We start from the raw sequence: 17,701 nt of genomic DNA, 5'->3' as shown, positions 1-17,701 counted from the left end.
GTGTTCCCTGGGCCCCTGTTGGGCAGAGGGCAAGCACCACAGCATGACTATCCCCATATTCAGGCATCTGAACTTTCACCTGCTTTTACAAAGAACAAAAACCAATACAACAACCACCACAAAACCTATATGCACAGAGGGAGTAATAGAAACCAAGGGAAACGGTTAATTTGCACATGTAACCCCTCCATCCTCCTTCTGTCAAAACAATCAGGCGCTTTAGGGTGCAAAGAAAATGTTACGTACATTTGAAATAACTAAGGTTTAGTGATCAGTGAAAATGAGAACTTCCCTCCTAAAAGATAGGCTGTAAGCTTCAATGGCGCGTGAAGCACCATTGAAGAAGAAGTAAGCACCAGAGGGTCCCACGCTCATCTCTAGATGGTGCCGAGAAGGCCCAGCGTCCTGGACCGAGGAGGGGGGGCTCCCATGGCTCAAGGGCCCTGGCGCCGTAGCTGTCCTGGCTCCTCAGATTGGCTGGAGGAGCTGTGTGGGGGGGGCCACCAGCCACGACCCTCCCCCGCAACACACACACACACACACACACACACACACACACACACACACACACACACACACACACACACACACACACACACACACACACACACACACAGAAGGGGACATGAACCATCGCTCTCGGACCCCGAGGGCCCAGGCCCTGCAGGAGGAGCAAGTCTGGGATTATCCAGGTTTCGGAGGGGTGTTCATCGCATCACCAACTCCCTCACCACTTGGAGGCCAGGCTCCCTCGGCCCACAAGGGAGCCCCCGGGCCTGCACTTCTCCGTGAGCCCAGTTCCTCCTCAGCAAACACACCAGGCCCGTCTCTTTCTGCACGAGGCTCGGGTTTCCTCTGGACTCCGCGGCTTGACACTGGACGATGCATTTCATCTCTCTGTTCCCCAGGAATGAAATGAAGCGATGCCCATGAAGGGCCCGGGCAGCGCGGGCGCCCACCAGCCTCCCCGCAAACAGATGCAAGGGCGGTCCCTTCCACTCAACTGTCCCATGACCGGGGATCCCTGGTCCCCTGGCTCTGTCACCACGTGGTGGCCTCCTCCCCCGCGAGTTGGGGCCCCTCTGCTGGCACCACCAGCACCGCAGACCAATGACATCACAGTTTTGAAAGGTTTTAAATTCCAAAATCAGAATCAGGGTAAGTCTCAACTACAAAACATCAACAACAATGACTTTCACCCAGCACGTACTTGCTCAAAGTTTCCATGTAGGCAATTCTATTTTCCAGTATTAAATTCCTAAGCTACGACATGGTCACTTCTGTTTGTTTTGCTATTTAATGAGGAAATGGAGACTTTTGCTGACTAAACCTCCTTTTTAACAGAGATTTTCACAGAGAATATTTTGGTTGCCTGCTCCCCTGATACCCACACCCCCCTCCAGAAGTTGAACAGAAACCAAAGATGTGTAATTATTTCCTTTACTGCATTATTAAAAATAGACAAAAACAAAATAAAACACAAAACACCCTGAGGAATTGAGTGCTACAGAAAGATAAAAAGTTACCCTCTCTAAATGAACTATGGACTTTTTACTTAAGAATAATGTATCAATATTGGTCCATTAATTGTAACTAACATAGCACACCAATGTCAGGTATTAATGATCGGTAAAACTGGGTGCAGGGCATAAGGGAATCTTTGTATTATCTTCTCAATTTTTCTGTAAATCTAAAACTTTAAAAAATATCAAGGTTGGGCTTCCCTGGTGGCGCAGTGGTTGAGAGTCCGCCTGCCGATGCAGGAGACACGGGTTCGTGCCCTGGTCCGGGAAGATCCCACATGCCGTGGAGCGGCTAGGCCCGTGAGCCATGGCCGCTGGGCCTGCGCGTCCGGAGCCTGTGCTCCGCAGCGGGAGAGGCCACAACAGTGAGAGGCCCGCGTACCGCAAAAAAAAAAAAAAAAAAAAAAAATCAAGGTAAAATAGACTTAAAAACATTTCAATCAAAGGAAAAGAAAGTTACCCGGTCTCCCTGACACTGCATTCCTGTAAAGAAGAATCCTACCATTGGCAGCGATTACCTGCTTCCATCCCTCCTGAGCACACTCGCTGTGTGTTCAAGCAATGTTCCATCAGCATCCAGATGCTTCTGTGGGCTGTGCCAGGGCAGTACCCTCCCGTGTGTGCGTGTGTGTGCGTGTGCGTGTGTGCGTGCGCACTGGGGGTTGCGGGGGGGATAAGGCAGCAACAGGGCGACAGCAGGCGGGCTGGCAGAGCCCAGGTGAGGGGGAAGGGGTGTCCGCAAACCTGAGAGCTCGCAGGAGGCTGACAGACAGTCCTTGGCGCCGGACTAGAGGGGCCAACTAAGGATTCAGGGGAACGAAGGGGAAAACTAGGAAAGAAATGCAGAACGCCACTGACGGAGGAAGTGGCAAAGCCCATAACAAATGGGTCATTTGTGTAGTAAGCATGAGCCGATGTGGAGCAGGAAATTAATCCAACATGCTGAAGACTTGCAGTTCAATTCTTGGAACAAGGGACCCGCCCACCCCAAGTGAAGTAAGACCAGAAAGATGGCAGTAAAAACTTACAAGACGCAAATTAAAACAGAGCTAATGGAGATGACAGCCAGCCAAGGAGCCAGAGAAAGGAATGGTCCGCCAGGTTTTTAAGAGTCTTTCAGAGAGAAGCGAGGCTGACTAAGAGCCATGAGGAAAATAACGGCAAAATAAAATCCTTAGCAGATCAGACAATAAATCTCTGAAACCAGAGTGAACAGTCCAATATTTTTCCAATAATTTTTCCTTTAACAATAAAACAATCAGCAAAAGTCAACTTCCCAGATACCCAGAAATGGACACTGCACTGCCAAACGCTTCCCAAAACAGATACCACACCTTTGCAAAGATGTCCACCCAATGCTGCGACTTCAGAATGAAAGCGGGAAATGGAATCTGGCAACATTTACTGGGGAGAAGGAGCCAAAACAGTTGGCTGCGTACAGATGCAGAAGTTGGAGCGCTTGGGGCAAGACAGGAGGTCAGGACAGGCGCCTCCTCTCCAAGCTCTGAGGGCGGCTGGACCGGGCCCATTACGCACAACCGCGCTGGGGCCTGGGCACGGGCTTCATGGCCAGGTGCTGAACACTAGGACAGAACCCACGTCTGGCAAGGAAAGGCACCGGGAGAAGAGTTCAAGAAGAAAAGTAACAGATGCCAGTTCCCGGGTCTGTCCCACACCAGCCTTCCACTCTTCATGGTAAGTGGGCAGAGCAGGCCCCCCAATACCACCACCCACCCACCACCAGCTGCCAGGTGGAGCTGCTCATGCCAAGTGACCACCTGGAAGTCCCCAAAGGGACACACAGAGCAGACACAGAATGACAGGTCTCTCCCACCTGGCCTCGAAGGGCCTGAAGGCTCAAATCAATAGAAAGCTGGTCTCAGAGATTTGGAATATTCCCCCTTCACAGATGCCTCATGACCACTTATTTTATAAGCAAGGCCCTCAAACATGAACAGAAACGTTGCCTGCAGTTTTGGCAATCGTTGTTAAAGCTATTACTTAAACTGTTGGATGCAATAAATAGAGTCAGGACAGAAGGGCGAGCAGCTGAGATCCACCTCCGGAGCCCGAGAACACTGTGTCAGAAAAAGAACACAGCTCCAAATGGGCTTGCCTGGCCTTCAGTCAAACCCTGCCTGAAAAATTACCCCGAAGACTCCATCCCGTTTCTGCACTCACAGGGGCCACTGCATTAAGTTTCAACATCGTTTTTTCCCTTAATCTCAAGTCGGTGATACCCACTCAGAAGCTCAAAAGCATTGCTTCTCTCCAACGGCTTCCGCATCTCTTTCATATCGGCACTTTCACATGAAGTGAGTGTATTAATGGAATTGGAAACCAATTTTTACACGGCAAACAATTTTTATGTGGCAAGTCGAATGCCTTGAATCCTACAGGGGTTACCTAATATTATGGCTTACAACAGTTTTGTGGTTTTTTTGTTTTTTTTCCCAAAAGATAAGATTACATTTCTTTTAGAATGCAGGTTCAGTGTGACTTGACATCTGCAACGGGCTTACTGGCACGGTGTGTATGGGTCCACGCTCCTCGGTGACACGTGAGTGACCCGAGATGGAACGCTCACCCCAGCCAGGGCCGAGTGCCGGGCTGGGAGCCTGTGAAATGCCCTCTCACTCAGGACACGGGAAAGGTCACAGGACGGTCTGTTCTCAACCACAGTCCACTCATGGAAACAGCTCCAGAGAGTTTTCAGGGACTTGCCTAAGTCCAACCTCCAGCCAGAATCTCCTGGACCCTAATCCTCAGACGTGTCCAACACCACAGGGCGCCGAGTATCATCAGTTCACCTTCAGGCTTTCCCAACCCCGGCACTGCTCACGGTTGGCGGGGGACTTCTTTCCCGGGGGGCGTCGGTCTGTGCATCACGGTATGTTTAGCTGCATTCCTGACTCCACCCACTAGATGCCAGAGGCACCCCTACCCCCGTGTGACAACCAAAAACGTCTCCAGGCATCGCATCAGTACCCTGCGGGGCTGAAGGGTCCGGGTTGACAACCAACGGGTGATCGTGGGACCAGCCTCTCTCGCCAGGGCAGGTGACTGCAGCCGGCAGGCAACACCCGACGTGCAGGGTCACTTGTGGCTCCTCCGTGCGGCCAGGAGGACGATAACGTCCCACCAAGCAGGAGTCCCGTCTCGTCCTTCCATCCAGGACCCTTCAAGGCAGAGTGGGACAAACCCGGCCCCCCACCCTGAGACCCTCTCGGCACCTTGGCTCAGCAGGGCGCCGACAACCGCCAGGCCGCTGGGACGGGCGTGGGGATGAATGACGCTGCGTCTCATCACCGGGCTGGAGGGCACCTGGCTGGAAATGGGAGCACATCTCCTCCTTAGCACTGTCTTTAAACTAAAGAAAATTCTGGCCCTATTTGATCATCGCTTGTTCTTAGAAAGGCACTACATAGAAAACCCGCACATGTATTTTTATGTGCTTATTTATTTTATTTTTGGCTGCATTGGGTCTTTGTTGCTGCACGTGGGCTTTCTCTAGCTGCGGCGAGCGAGGGCTACTCTTCGCTGCGGTGTGTGGGCTTCTCATTGCGGCGGCTTCTCATTACAGAGCACGGGCTCTAGGCTCTAGGCGCGCGGGCTTCAGTAATTGTGGCTCGCGGGCTCTAGGGCGCAGGCTCAGTAGTTGTGGTGCACGGGCTTAGCTGCTCCGCGGCATGTAGGATCTTTCCGGCCCAGGGCTCGAACCCGCGTCCCCTTCACTGGTAGGCGCGTTCTTAACCACTGCACCACCAGGGAAGCCCCCCGCACGTGTATTTTCAATGCCAAGGGTCTGGAGATATCTTCTACCCTGTGGAACTTTTTGGCAAGACGATGCTCTTTCCTTCCAACAGAATTTCCTTCTAAAACAACTTCAACACTGTTCGTGGGACTAAGGGTTCAATCTACAAATCACCACCTTGGCCCAGGCTGACGAAGACAAAGTCCCCTACTGACAGGGACCGTAGCATGATCCAAGCATCGTGTGGGACAGCCTATGTCACTCGCTACCATGGTGACAGTGGGGGAGGAGCCGGGGCTGGATGTCAGGGTCTTGAGGACGGGCTGACCATTTGGGAGAATTCGCCTCCAATACACCACGGACTCACCCCTTTCCACTCCTAACTCCCCCAAAAGGAAACTTGGAAGGTAACTGTTGTCTCCAAAATACCCCTCCCAATGACTCACTGAGAATCTTAATGAAAAGAGCCATCTAGCAAGCAACGTAAAGCCACATAACTCAAGAGTTCAGATGCTTCTGCATCCCTGGGAATAAGCCACATTTCGGGTCTCGGTCTCCTCATCTGGAAAACAAAGAGGGCGACACAGTGGCCTCCAGAAGGTTCCTTCCAGCCCTCGCAGGTTGTAACTTTCTTAAAGCCTGTGAGCCGCTTTGTAACTCTGAATGAGATGGAATACAGCAAGGATCGCTAATATTCTGTATAACTCAGACCCTGCCTAGCCAAGAGTTTTAGGATAGATAAATAAATACGGGGGAAAGGTTTTTAGGCTATAATAGCCACGAGCCAAAGTGACTGACAGCACACGCCAGCAGTCACACACCAGCAGTGCTGGGGAGGTTTTGTTAGGTAAACAGCGATCTTAGGGAGGAATATCACGGACGAGCTCAGGGAGATGAAGGGTTCCCTACCACCAGCCAGAGGGGTGATCTGGGGTCTTACTAGCATGACACAGAGACCATGGCGAGCACTGCCCTTTGGACACTGAGGTAAGGGTGGCCCAGGGGGACATTTCGAAACACAGCAAATCCGTTCATCCTCATCCTCCAGCGGTTTTCCTGTCCCTCGAAGCATACCTGTGCAGTACTTCCCATTGCCCTGGCCCTTTCTACGCATTAACTGGCTCCAACCCCCATCACCTGGGGCAGTTCCTCCTCATCAGCTACAGGTTCACCGCCGCTAACTAGATGGGACGTTAGAGCTGCACAGGTGTCGACGCTGCTCAAACCCGAGAGGCTCTCACCCCAGGGATGGCCCAAGGCTACAACGTCCCAAACGCCCAGCAGCAGCAGCAGGATGACGGGTGCAGAGATTGAAGCATGTTCGTACAATGGAATATTACACCGCAGGGGGAAGAAGTGAACTGCCATTCACACAAAACACGGGCGAATCTCACAGACACAATGCACAAGACACAAAGGGTACAAACTGATTCCATTTTAGGTAAAAAACAAAGCTAATCTAAGGTAAGTCGGAAAGGGTTAACTCTGGGAAGAGGCGCGATGAGATAGGGCTGGAGGGTCTTCACAGAGACCTCCCAGGGGCTGGTAACACACTAGCACGTGCCCTTGGGGTGGGGGTTAAATAGTATATTTGGCGCGTAAATTCATCAGGCGCGCGCTTAAGATTTGTGCACTGTTTGTACATTCTATGCTCGCTAACATTTTCGAAGATGTACGGAAGGAGCCGCTCATAAAAAGAGTCTCACCACTTACGCTGGACCCTCCTGCCCTTCCTCCCGCAACTAGCCACCTTCTTTCTTTTCCCCAAGCTCCAAATCCCCATTACCGGACGCCGTCCCCAACACGTGGCAGCGACCATCTTTGGGCCACTTCCCACCGCCCCAGCCCAGAGGATGAGCCCAGGCCAGTGTGTCTAGGACTCGGCCGTGCCGCGTCCGCTCGGGGGACTGGAGTCCTGGGCTGCTCCCGGGGGGACGGTATGGGCAGCCCCACCTCCACGGCTCCCCGGTGTGTCCTCAGCAGAGCCGTCCCTCCCTGGTCAGCTCGCACACCATGGGCAGCTTAACGTGGAGGGAGAGTGAACCTCTCTTCCGGGTCTAGAAGCTTCTGCCCTGCCCACTATGGCCATCATGATGTCGCCCCTTTCCCAGAGCCTCTGCTACCCTCCTTTCGTCACTCACCCACATCCCTCCAGCTCCCTCCAGTCCACAAGGAGAGAAACACACGGATTTGAGAGGCAGAGCCTCTCCACAAAGCACCAGCTCACTTTCACAAGCCCTCCTGCCAATAACTGCACGTAAAAGGCACATTTAGCACAAACGAACCTCACAAAACCAAATGCCAGCCAGGTCAGCACAGCTTTGAGACGGAAGAGAAAAGAGAAATTGTGTTGTAGCAGGGGTTAAGAATCTTACATCCCTGCTGGCCAGAAACAGCCTATTTCTCAGGACTGTCTGCGGATTTCCAGATTTCTTCCCAGGAGAGTTTGAACATCAGAAAGGTTTCTTCCTTCCCAGACCCTCTTCTCATCCTTCCCCCTTTAAATGATCATTTCTGCCAAGAATCATCTGTCTCTCTACTTCCTGCTGCTCCATTAATTACAATAACAAGAAATAACCCTGCAGTGATGTCATCCAAACTTTTACTTCCTGGGGTGAACCAACAGGTCAGCTTGGAGGCCAGCTGCATCACGCCTCCATTTTGGAAACAACAAAGTCATGGCTCCTGCTCTCCATGAAAGCTTTTATATGTTTACAGAGGCACTCGCCCCAAAGGCTTTATAAGTTAAATAAAAATAAAATGGGTGACAGGCACTGTTACCACCAAAATGTGGCTATTGTAAAAGGACAACAAGCAATTGATTATGTAAAGCTGTGAATGTAGGTTTATACACATAAAGAAAAGCCACAGGGCTTCCCTGGTGGCGCAGTGGTTGAGAGTCTGCGGGCCGATGCAGGGGACGCGGGTTCGTGCCCCGGTCCGGGAAGATCCCACGTGCCGCGGAGCGGCTGGGCCCATGAGCCGTGGCCGCTGAGCCTGCACGTCCGGAGTCTGTGCTCCGCAACGGGAGAGGCCACAGCAGTGAGAGGCCCGCGTACCGCAAAAAATAAAATATAAAAAAATTTTAAAAAATAAGAAGAAGAAAAAAGAAAATCCACATTTTCAAGACACGTGGAATGAGATGGAGGGTACAAAGTACGTTCAGTGTTTCCAGCATGTGTGAGCCGACAGGAAGTGGAATTTTTAGTTTTCTGGCATCTGCGGGGATAGGAAGGCACCCGTGGGTGAGTGGACACACGCAGGGGAGGGAGCGCTTCCCTGATCGGTGTGATTAGAGCGACAGGCCAGAACCGGAGCCCGGCAAGGAAAACCACCCTGCCGTTGGCTCCAAGCTCCACGGGCTCAGAGAACAAAGTCATTCGCCTCCTTCACGAGCCTGGCAGCCAATGCCGATAGGTGTTGTTTAATTTTCTGAAGGGATCAAAGAATAAAGCTGTGCCCAATGGCACGTTGTGGAAAGTTCTGTGTTTGGGATTCCCAACAAGAAGGGCTCTCTGGGGCAGACAAGTGGGAGCCTCCCTGGAAGCAAGGGAACCCAGGCTAGTGGCAGAAATCACCCACGAAACAGCTGTGCCCAAGTCAACTGCACTCCAGTCTCACCACTGCTTTGTACCCTGCGTCCACATTGGGTCACCTCTGCAGCAACTCGTGTAAACCAGGCCACCATCTGGAGTCTCTTCTGTGAATTCTGTGGTTTCAACACTTGGTTACCTTGGGTTACTGCTTAAAGGGCCAAGTCTGAATCGAGACACAGGTGACAGCCCTGGATGTGTGGCTGGGCGCAGGGGTGACCACTCTGACTCTGTATATCCCCCGGCCCAAGGGAGGAAACCTGCTCTGACCTCATCATCAGAGCGCCTGCAAGAATCCAAGCACAGATTTTCTTGTGGAAGGTCACCCGCGGGCACTAAGCTCAACCATCTAGGGAACCTAGGACTCATTTTCTGCTGCAAGGACAGAGCTGGAGTGTCGCCTGAGAAGAGTTTTTTTTGTCCCTAGCCTGCCAGAAGTAAGGTCTTATTATCAAATATAAAATTATTTGCAGCTGAACCTGCTGTGTTCACAAGGACGCTCCATCCCCCCAGACTAGATATTCTGTAGCCAACCCATGAGTCTTCTGATTTCCACAGCTGTTTTAACCCAGAGTGCCTTGGCCAAGTCCTGATCAGTTCCACCAGGGTCCGTTCCAGGAATAAGGGAAAGGGCAGAGGAGATTCGGGGGCACAGGCAGGCCAGGCTGTAATGGTGACCACCTGGGCAGGAGAGAGGCAGGGAGAGCACATCTTTATTGGGGACAACTCTGGAGGTGCAGCCAGCATTTGTTCATGCGGGAGAAGCCATATATACCTTGGGGAGCGGGCCCCATAACTTAGTTTGACCCCTACCACTGATAACATTCTTTCTTGAATTCTGTTTTCCTACTATGGGTCATGGCCAGAAGGTTTCTTCTAGACCAATCAAAAAATTGGGGAAAAAGCATCCCAAGCTCCAGCCCGAGGTGGGTCAATTTTCCCACCCTCCACCAAGAGTCCAAAAGTGAGTGGGGCTCCTGGTTTGTCGGGTCACCTGGTCCCTAGTAGGTGGAAAACTAGAGAGGCAGCACCTTCCACAGTGGCCGCTGAGTGACAGCAGCCGGCCTCCCCCACAGTGCCAGGCACCCCTCCGGGGCAGCGCAGAAAGGGGGTGCCCCAGCCTTAACCGATCCAAACTTGGGATACAGACCTTCAGTCTCGTGGACGCCACACCCTTCGGGCTTTCCTCCCAAAACAAATAGTGGACTGGTTTCAATAAGATATTAAGAAACAATGAGGAAAGACCATTTTGAAACAGCCTATTTATTACAGACAGAAAATTAAATCAGCCCTGGCTCCAAATGAAGGGTGGGGGCCACGCACTGGCACGCCATTAATTATTAATTCTCTGCAAAGTCCCAGTATGAACCAAATGGCCTGTTCCCAGAGGAAAACTTATTCTCATTGACAAAAGAAGGCCAAAATATCGATAACAGTTGTTAATTTGAATAGAATCAGTTCCAAAATAAGGACGAGTGACTATTTCGACGGTGATTTTATTTACAAGGCATTTTCTCAGATGAACTTGCGGAGACTGATTTAGAAACCGCAACCTTTTTTCTCCTGCGACAAAAAACACTTCCAGTATTGAGCGCCCTGCGAAGAAGTACTTACTTACATTCTTTCCCTTTGCTTTTGAATGTTTTAGGCAGAATTTTAAAATGCCAGTAACTGTGCTGAAAGGTTTCAATACTGAACCTGAGCATTTGAGTGACCCTGTCAAATAAAATGTTCTTCCGAGTTAACTGTGCTGTATATTTATGCATTTAATATCACAGCTTACTGCAACGTGCACAAATCATTTCAACAGAGTGTAAATTTAACTACCATGAAGGCATTTTATCCTTTGCTTAACTGCTCTGAGGGGCCCATATTTTTTGGAGCAGATAAATCAAGCTTCCATATAACTCTACTTAAGGGAACAGCAGTCAAAACTTCTAAAGAGAAATATACCCCACAAGGCTCCTTGGCTTCGGGGTAAACAAACACACGCACACATCGACACTCTCAACCAATTCGTCTACCTCTGGCACCTGCTTCCTTTTCTTACCAAGGGTGAGTAGCCAGCAGCACACCTGGCCCAGGGCAGGTACGGGTGAGTGACAGGCTGGCCTGTCAGAGTGCACAGCCCCTACCTCTGGTCACTGCCCCCTGACTGTTCTGGAAGGACAGGGGTTGACCACTGAGGACTCCGGAATACCCCTGACAGCATGGGGGCTGACATCTGTGCCATATCGATTGTTGTCATGAGAAACACGATCTCCTTTGGATCTTTTCTCAAATGAACTCCACGCTCCAATGCCATAAAGGTGTCCATATGCACACAAGAAATTTAAAAGTGGTAAAAAGAAGAAATCCACGCCTACAGCAGCTGAAGTCATAAATTATTTACTGGACTGAGGGAACCCTAGCCATGGTCCATCTGGAAGGGCCAGACTCGGGTGTCAAGCTGGACCCCAAAGGTCGACACCGGGAGACTCTGCCGGCCCGAGAGAAGCCCGAGACAGCAGCCTCCGAATTCATGGGCACAGGAGCACACCTCTATGTTCCGAGCACGCAGTCACATATGTGTCCTACCCACAAATTAGAACTACTCAACACTGCCTACCCCTCCAGTTCATACCCACACGTGGCATAGAGGAGAGAGATACACAAAATCATGTACAGGATGCTTTGGGGGAGAAAAAGCAGGTTGAGTCAGAAAGTAAGGAAATGTTCAAAGAAAGAAAGAGACATTTCAAAAACACAAGATAATATTGTAGCCAGCTGGCCACCCTCTGGCTGAACATGAAGCAATTTGAACATCCATATACATGGTGATCGTAACCCACTCAATGAAATAAGAACCTGAGTCATTATATAAACATAGAGAGATAAAGTACTTTATCTTATTATATGTAAGGAAAAAAGGATGCTTCCTGTAAAGAGTAGAAAGTAAACAAATAAGCGTAGGTAGAAGACATGATGGCGCTGGAAAACTACCATTTGGCAACAGTCATAATAATTGATTTGGATGAGAATTATCAATGGACATTGAGACCAGTGTGTGAAAAGGTGTGAAGTTCAACAGCGTATCTACATAGTCTCAAAACACCTCCCCACGACATGCTTATTAATTACAAAGGGCCAGAGGGTAGCTTTACATGGAGAAAACAGGAAGAGCACAGTAACCAAGTGCCTGAAGCTAGCCGCACCAGTAACGAGACAGACTGACATCACGTGCCTTCTGAGACGACAGGCTGAGAACGACCCATCGCTGCTAAAGTATTCCTGCCAGAAGTGCATAAACTGCGTCTAATCAGGAGAAAACCCAGAGACAAACCCAAATGGAGGAACAGTCTACAAAATGACAGGCCTGCTCTTGAAAACGACATCCATGTCACGGACCAAAGGCAGGTGAGGAACTGCTCCGTATTAAAGACGACCAAGGAGGCATGGCAACAGAGCTTTCTTTTGCCATAAAGGACATTATTGTGAAAATTGGCAAAATCTATAAAAGGTCTAAAGATTAGATAATATCATCGGTTTTAACTTCCTGATTTGGGTACTTGTGTTGTAAGAGAATGTACTTAGGAAAAATTAACTTCTTTATCCCTAAACACTTATTTAACATATGTGCAAATAATTCTCAGAGTTCAGGGGGAAGAAAAAGAACCCAAAAACCAAAAAACCAGTGCTTCTGTGTTTGTGTGGGTGAGAGAAGAACTGAGCAAATATGGTAAAATGTCATTTGGGGGTGTCTAGGGGACAGGTAATTAGAAATTCTTTGTCCCATTGTTACAACTCTTCTGTAAGCCTGAAATTATATCAAATATAAAATGAAAGAGAAAAAAAAAAGAAGAAATGGGCATAAACACTCACAGCAATTGTGATTAAGTTTTAGGGTTGACTGACACTCCCCCATAGGACCCAAGTTACTGCAATGTGATTTTATTAGTCTTAAAGATAAAAGGATCCAAAATAAGGTAAGTTTCACAGCATGTCAGGGGCTTTAGGTGGAAAGACAGGTAGATTCAGAGGGAACGAGGGTCCCAGGATCCCGTTCTCCAGCTGTCCCACCGCGGGCTGTCATCGCGGAGGTGATGGGCTAAGACAAAGGCAGGAGAGGCCTCCCCACTGTGCCATCTGCATTCTGGGGTTCAGTGACCTCAAGTGAACCGCAGGGCTCGAAGAAAGCCTGGAGGAAGGGAGCAGAAAGGGCTGTCCGTCTGCTCCCTGCCTGTCTTCTGTCTGAACTGAGGCTGCTCCCAGGAACCTGCCCACCAGTAACCGGACTGCGAAACATCCAAACCCCAGGCCTGCACTGCCCCTCAGGTGGTCTCTGGACCCACAACCACTGGTCCGGTCTCTGGCTTCAGCTCGAGGTGGTGTGGGAGGCCCTGGGCATGAGAAGGCTCAAGAATTCACCGACCCTCCCTCCCCGCTCAAACGCTCAAACGCGGCTGGGCAGGGATGATTCCGCATGGCCAGAGGGAAAGCCAGCGCCAGCCCAATGGAAAGGCTGAGGCTCAAGGCAGGATGTGAGGGTCCCAGAGCTTAACATGTCCTCCCTGGTGGCCCAGGGGCAAGGCCTGGCCAGGCTCCCAGCTACAGCCGGTGGGCTGACCCTGGACAGCAGTTCACAGGCCCCGGGCAACGCCGCCTCTTAAAAATCCCACGTTCCTCACAGCTAACTGACATCCTCCCCGTGTAAATTCAGCCCAACTGGTCACTCTCTGGAGAGGACAGAAAACTGTCAGTAGCTTCCACAGAGAAAACTTTTCCTGAAACTAACCTTGACTTTCCATCATTCAATCAATCCTTATAAAAACTTAATACACCTCTTGCCTCAGGTAACATCTTCAGCTAATTTTGCCTCTCCCCAGAGACTTGATCGCAGTGGCCAGGCAAAGCGTCCACGGTGATCTTCCTTCGGCCGGTTTTCAAAGGACGAGGCCAGCCGGCTTCAGCATTACCTTCTACTCTTCATGGTCTTGCTGGTAGAAAACCCAGCTCAGAAGCTGTTTCTCTGGGAGAGGGCTTCCCAGAGCCCAGAGAACAGGATTTGTGTGTTCCTTCCTCTGACCCACATGGGGGGGGGGGGGGGGGGGTGCCTGCCTGGGACCCAGGGCACAGAACATCTCCCTCGGTGGCCATCCCCACCATTCCGTAAGGATGTGATCCAGGAGGGCAGGGACACCCCGTCACCCCTGCATCCCGGGGGATGATGCTGAACACCATTTAATAAAGAAAATTAGCTAAAACTAGCACCAGTAAAGTTAGACGAGTATTTCACCGTAGAATTAAAGATTTCCATCTGACACCAAAAACATAGATGTAAGACCACTGGGGCCAGCAAGCAAATACCCAATCGCTCAGAAAAAAGCTCTCGATTTGACTCTGGATCAAAAGGAGTCTCCAGACATGTGGGATGAGACAGAAGAGACTCTTGGGGAAACATCAGAGGCCCATCGCAGACTCCTCCAAGCCTCCAGCTTGGAAAGATGACTAATGAATAAGAGCCTGGCCTGAGGGTGTGTTCCTGCAGCCCTATTGGCCCAGCCCTGCCCCACCCCTCCCCTCCCCCTTCTCCTCCCCTCCCGGAAGGGAGGGCACTGCGGGGAGTGGTTGGTACCCTGAAGCCACCTCCCCAACCCAATGTCCACACAACCTCTGTCTTGGGGGCCCGTGATGGTGACCCCACTCTGGCAGGATCTCCCAGGCCACTGGGGTTCTCAGAAGCACCCACAACCCTCTCCCCGTTTCCGTCCTTTGTTCACTGGCAGAGGGTGGGAGGCCACAGGGCAGGTCCTGACCTGCTCCCCCCACCCCCAAGAAGCAATGCCCTCATGCCTGCCCCTCCCTGTTGCCTTGCCTCCTTCAGCCTTGCCTTGCTGACCATAAGGGCTCCTTCCCGCCAAGGCACCTCGTGATGCCCAGAACACCGCCCCACTGCTGCCCCCAATCTACCCCCAGAGGTGCCGGCTTCTCCAACCATTACTGCCACCTGTTACTGCAGGTGCTGGACACACATGCCCAGAGAGAGCTCTGACTTCGCCACGTCAGCAAATCTGCAAATCTTCGCCAAAGTGCACTTGCCCTTGAACATTCCCCAGGCTCCATGCACACTAAGCCCTCTCCCTAGCAACAGCTTGCGAGGCAAAACCCAAAGGTGACCTGATGTGGAGCTGCTCCGGAATCCCGGGGCTCCTGGCCACCAGGACCAGGACATAAGTCACCTTCCATCCCCCCAGCCAGGACACCAATACGTAAGGAGGAAACAGGCAGATTGCAAACAGCTGCCCAGATAAAGTTTTAAAATTTCAGTGGTTAAGAGAGAAAGTGGAGAAAAGGCGTCAACGTTTTTACTAACAGCATAATTAGATCAGAGCAAACTCCCTCGTCTGAGATTCCTACCGGCCCGACAGCAATTTAAGCAGCTGAGAAAAGACGGTGAAGACAAAGTCATTACAGCAGCCTCCCACCTCTTCCCATACGCACGTTCTTTAACGACAATGAAAGAAAGCTCTGCGGACACACACAGGGCAGGGGAGCTACCCCGTGTGCACCAGCAGTTACAGAAAGTGTTCAGTGGGGATTCTGCTGTTTTAAAGATCCCATTAACCAGAGACAATTCCATCTCACACTCCAGGCAGAGCTGGTAGCTTTACTCCTGAAATCAGGGCCCCAAAACGTCAAAAGTTATTCCGGGGACACGTTATCCTCCAGCGGGAAACCTTAGGAAAACCTACTCCTCCAAGTCAACGCAGACACTCTTGGCTAAAATGAGTCATCTTAATAACTATATGGATCCACAACCATACGGGCCCACTTACGTGGTCTCCTTGTATCTATTCTTGCCTCTTTCCAAACCGTTTTCCAGAGACACCCAGTGGCCTTTCTTTTTTGGGGTGGGGAGTGGATCTTTTTTCAGAACTGAAATCTGACCTTATCACACTGTCCTTGAAACCACTACCTCGAAGGTCAAGAGCAGACCCTGTGTGATGGCCAACGCGCTCATGGCGCCCTGCTGTCCCCGCGCTGCAGCCGCAGCCACGGCCACACTGGTTGTTGCCCCAGGGGCTCTGCCCGGAGGCCCTTCGAGCAGATCTTCATGAGGCCGCTGTCTCCCACCAACCCACTCTCAGCTCCCTCCCCGGAGGCCCCTCTCAACAGCCCCACCGAAGCGACTACCCCGTCCGAGACGGGCCTATTCCAAGCCTGATGCACAACCTTGCAGGAAGACAGTCATCAAGGGTGCGCCGTCGTCTAGAGCACAAGTTCGGCGACAGCTTGTGATCGGTACACACAAAGCCTAGAACACACACGCGTGTGTGCATACACATACACACAATGTTTAAAAAGTATGAAGAGAGACACACGATTTTTGAACGGATGTGCGACCGAGTCTGTAGAGAACACATTTGAATTTTGTAGCCTATCAAATGTGCCTTTTACTCTAGCCGGGGTTCATCCGTTTGGGTCCTGAGATATAAAATTGGTATGAGAGACCCGAAGGCCACACTCTAATTTCTTCCCCCCAAATATGCAACAGAATATGAATAACGGCTCTCGCAAAGCATATTTATCATGTGTGTCCCCAAAGAAGCCGAGCCCTACACAGAAGATTTCTGAGCCTGATAATGTGCTGCTAAACATTCTCTTTTTTTTTTTTTTTTTTTTTTTTTTTTTTGTGGTACGCGGGCCTCTCACTGTTGTGGCCTCTCCCGTTGCGGAGCACAGGCTCCGGACGCACAGGCCTGGCGGCCATGGCTCACGGGCTTAGTTGCTCCGTGGCATGTGGGATCCTCCCGGACCAGGGCACGAACCCGTGTCTCCTGCATCGGCAGGCGGATTCTCAACCACTGCGCCACCAGGGAAGCCCTAAACATTCTCTTTTTAACTTTGAGATAGTTGCGCTTGACAACACATGTTAGACCAGAATAAAAATTGTTTTCCTTTCCAATACTCTTGTGAAAAAGCAAACACGACTAACGAGATTTTGTTTTTAAACAACCAGAGATTCCAACCTATCAGAAAGTTGACGCAAAAAATATTTTTAAATCAGGGCAACAGAAATGCCTGATGGAATCAGCGAAATTATTCCCCAAAAAATCTGACCAAATGTGGTGAACTTGAAAAGCAACAGCCTGACCAGGGAAAGCCTGACTCCAGTGGGGAAGAGTCAACCCAGGGTTATTAAATGACAATTTCGTCAGCCTAGAGCCCCAAGTCACCCACCCCGAAGGTCTCGCTAGAACCGTCCCAGTCACCATTTCTGTTGCTTCCCATTCCCGAATCTACACAGTGTGTGGACCAGGCACAGCTCCTGGCGGGCCCACCATGCCCAAGGGAATAGAGAGAAACTGTAAACCTTCAGGGAAGAGGAGAACAGAAGGAAACCAGTGGTTTGAACCAGGCTGAAGCCAGGCTGCCTCCTAAATGGATCTACACATCATTTCCTGCCATCCTAGCTCCATCCCACGCATACAGCAGGCACTTAATAAATGCCTTCTCAATAAAAGAAATCACGACTTGCAATCAGCTGCTCAGAGGAACCGCATTACGGGTGGGATGGAGTCGTAGGAGGATTCTCACCTTGGCCTCTGCTGGTTCCGTTTTCACGAGACCCTCACCCTCACCCCCATATAAGTTGGCGCTCATTTTGTCCCCGGGGCCACTTCTGCATTTCTCCACTGCTGGGACACCTGGCTCCGGGGGGCAGTTCCAATGCCACAGTCCTTGCAGATGACAACCAAAGCTGTGGTTGCTACAGACAGGAGCATCTGCTTGTGTGGGCAGGGTGCAGTGAGGTGGGGCTGGGAAGGAAGGAACAGGTGCGACGGAAACGG

The 17,701-nt window shown here is 50.9% G+C and overlaps 1 protein-coding gene across 18 annotated transcripts in view; it reads right to left on the bottom strand.

Moving 5' to 3' along the window:
• Window positions 1-17,701, bottom strand: part of CTBP2 (C-terminal binding protein 2) — a 162,403-nt gene that overhangs the window by 75,806 nt on the left and 68,896 nt on the right. The window contains exon 1 of one of the 18 annotated variants that reach the window (XM_067024365.1): window positions 732-1,042. The exons of 16 other annotated variants lie outside the window; for them this stretch is intronic. The gene's annotated coding sequence lies outside the window, so the exon portion shown is untranslated. Of the gene's footprint in view, window positions 1-731; window positions 1,043-17,701 lie in introns of those variants that run through there. One more of the 18 variants, XM_067024349.1, reaches the window with a different exon arrangement.

Source organism: Kogia breviceps, chromosome 2 (genome assembly GCF_026419965.1).
Source record: "Kogia breviceps isolate mKogBre1 chromosome 2, mKogBre1 haplotype 1, whole genome shotgun sequence".
Classification (NCBI taxonomy): Eukaryota; Metazoa; Chordata; class Mammalia; order Artiodactyla; family Physeteridae; genus Kogia; species Kogia breviceps.
This window is presented reverse-complemented; position numbering and strand designations above follow the sequence as displayed.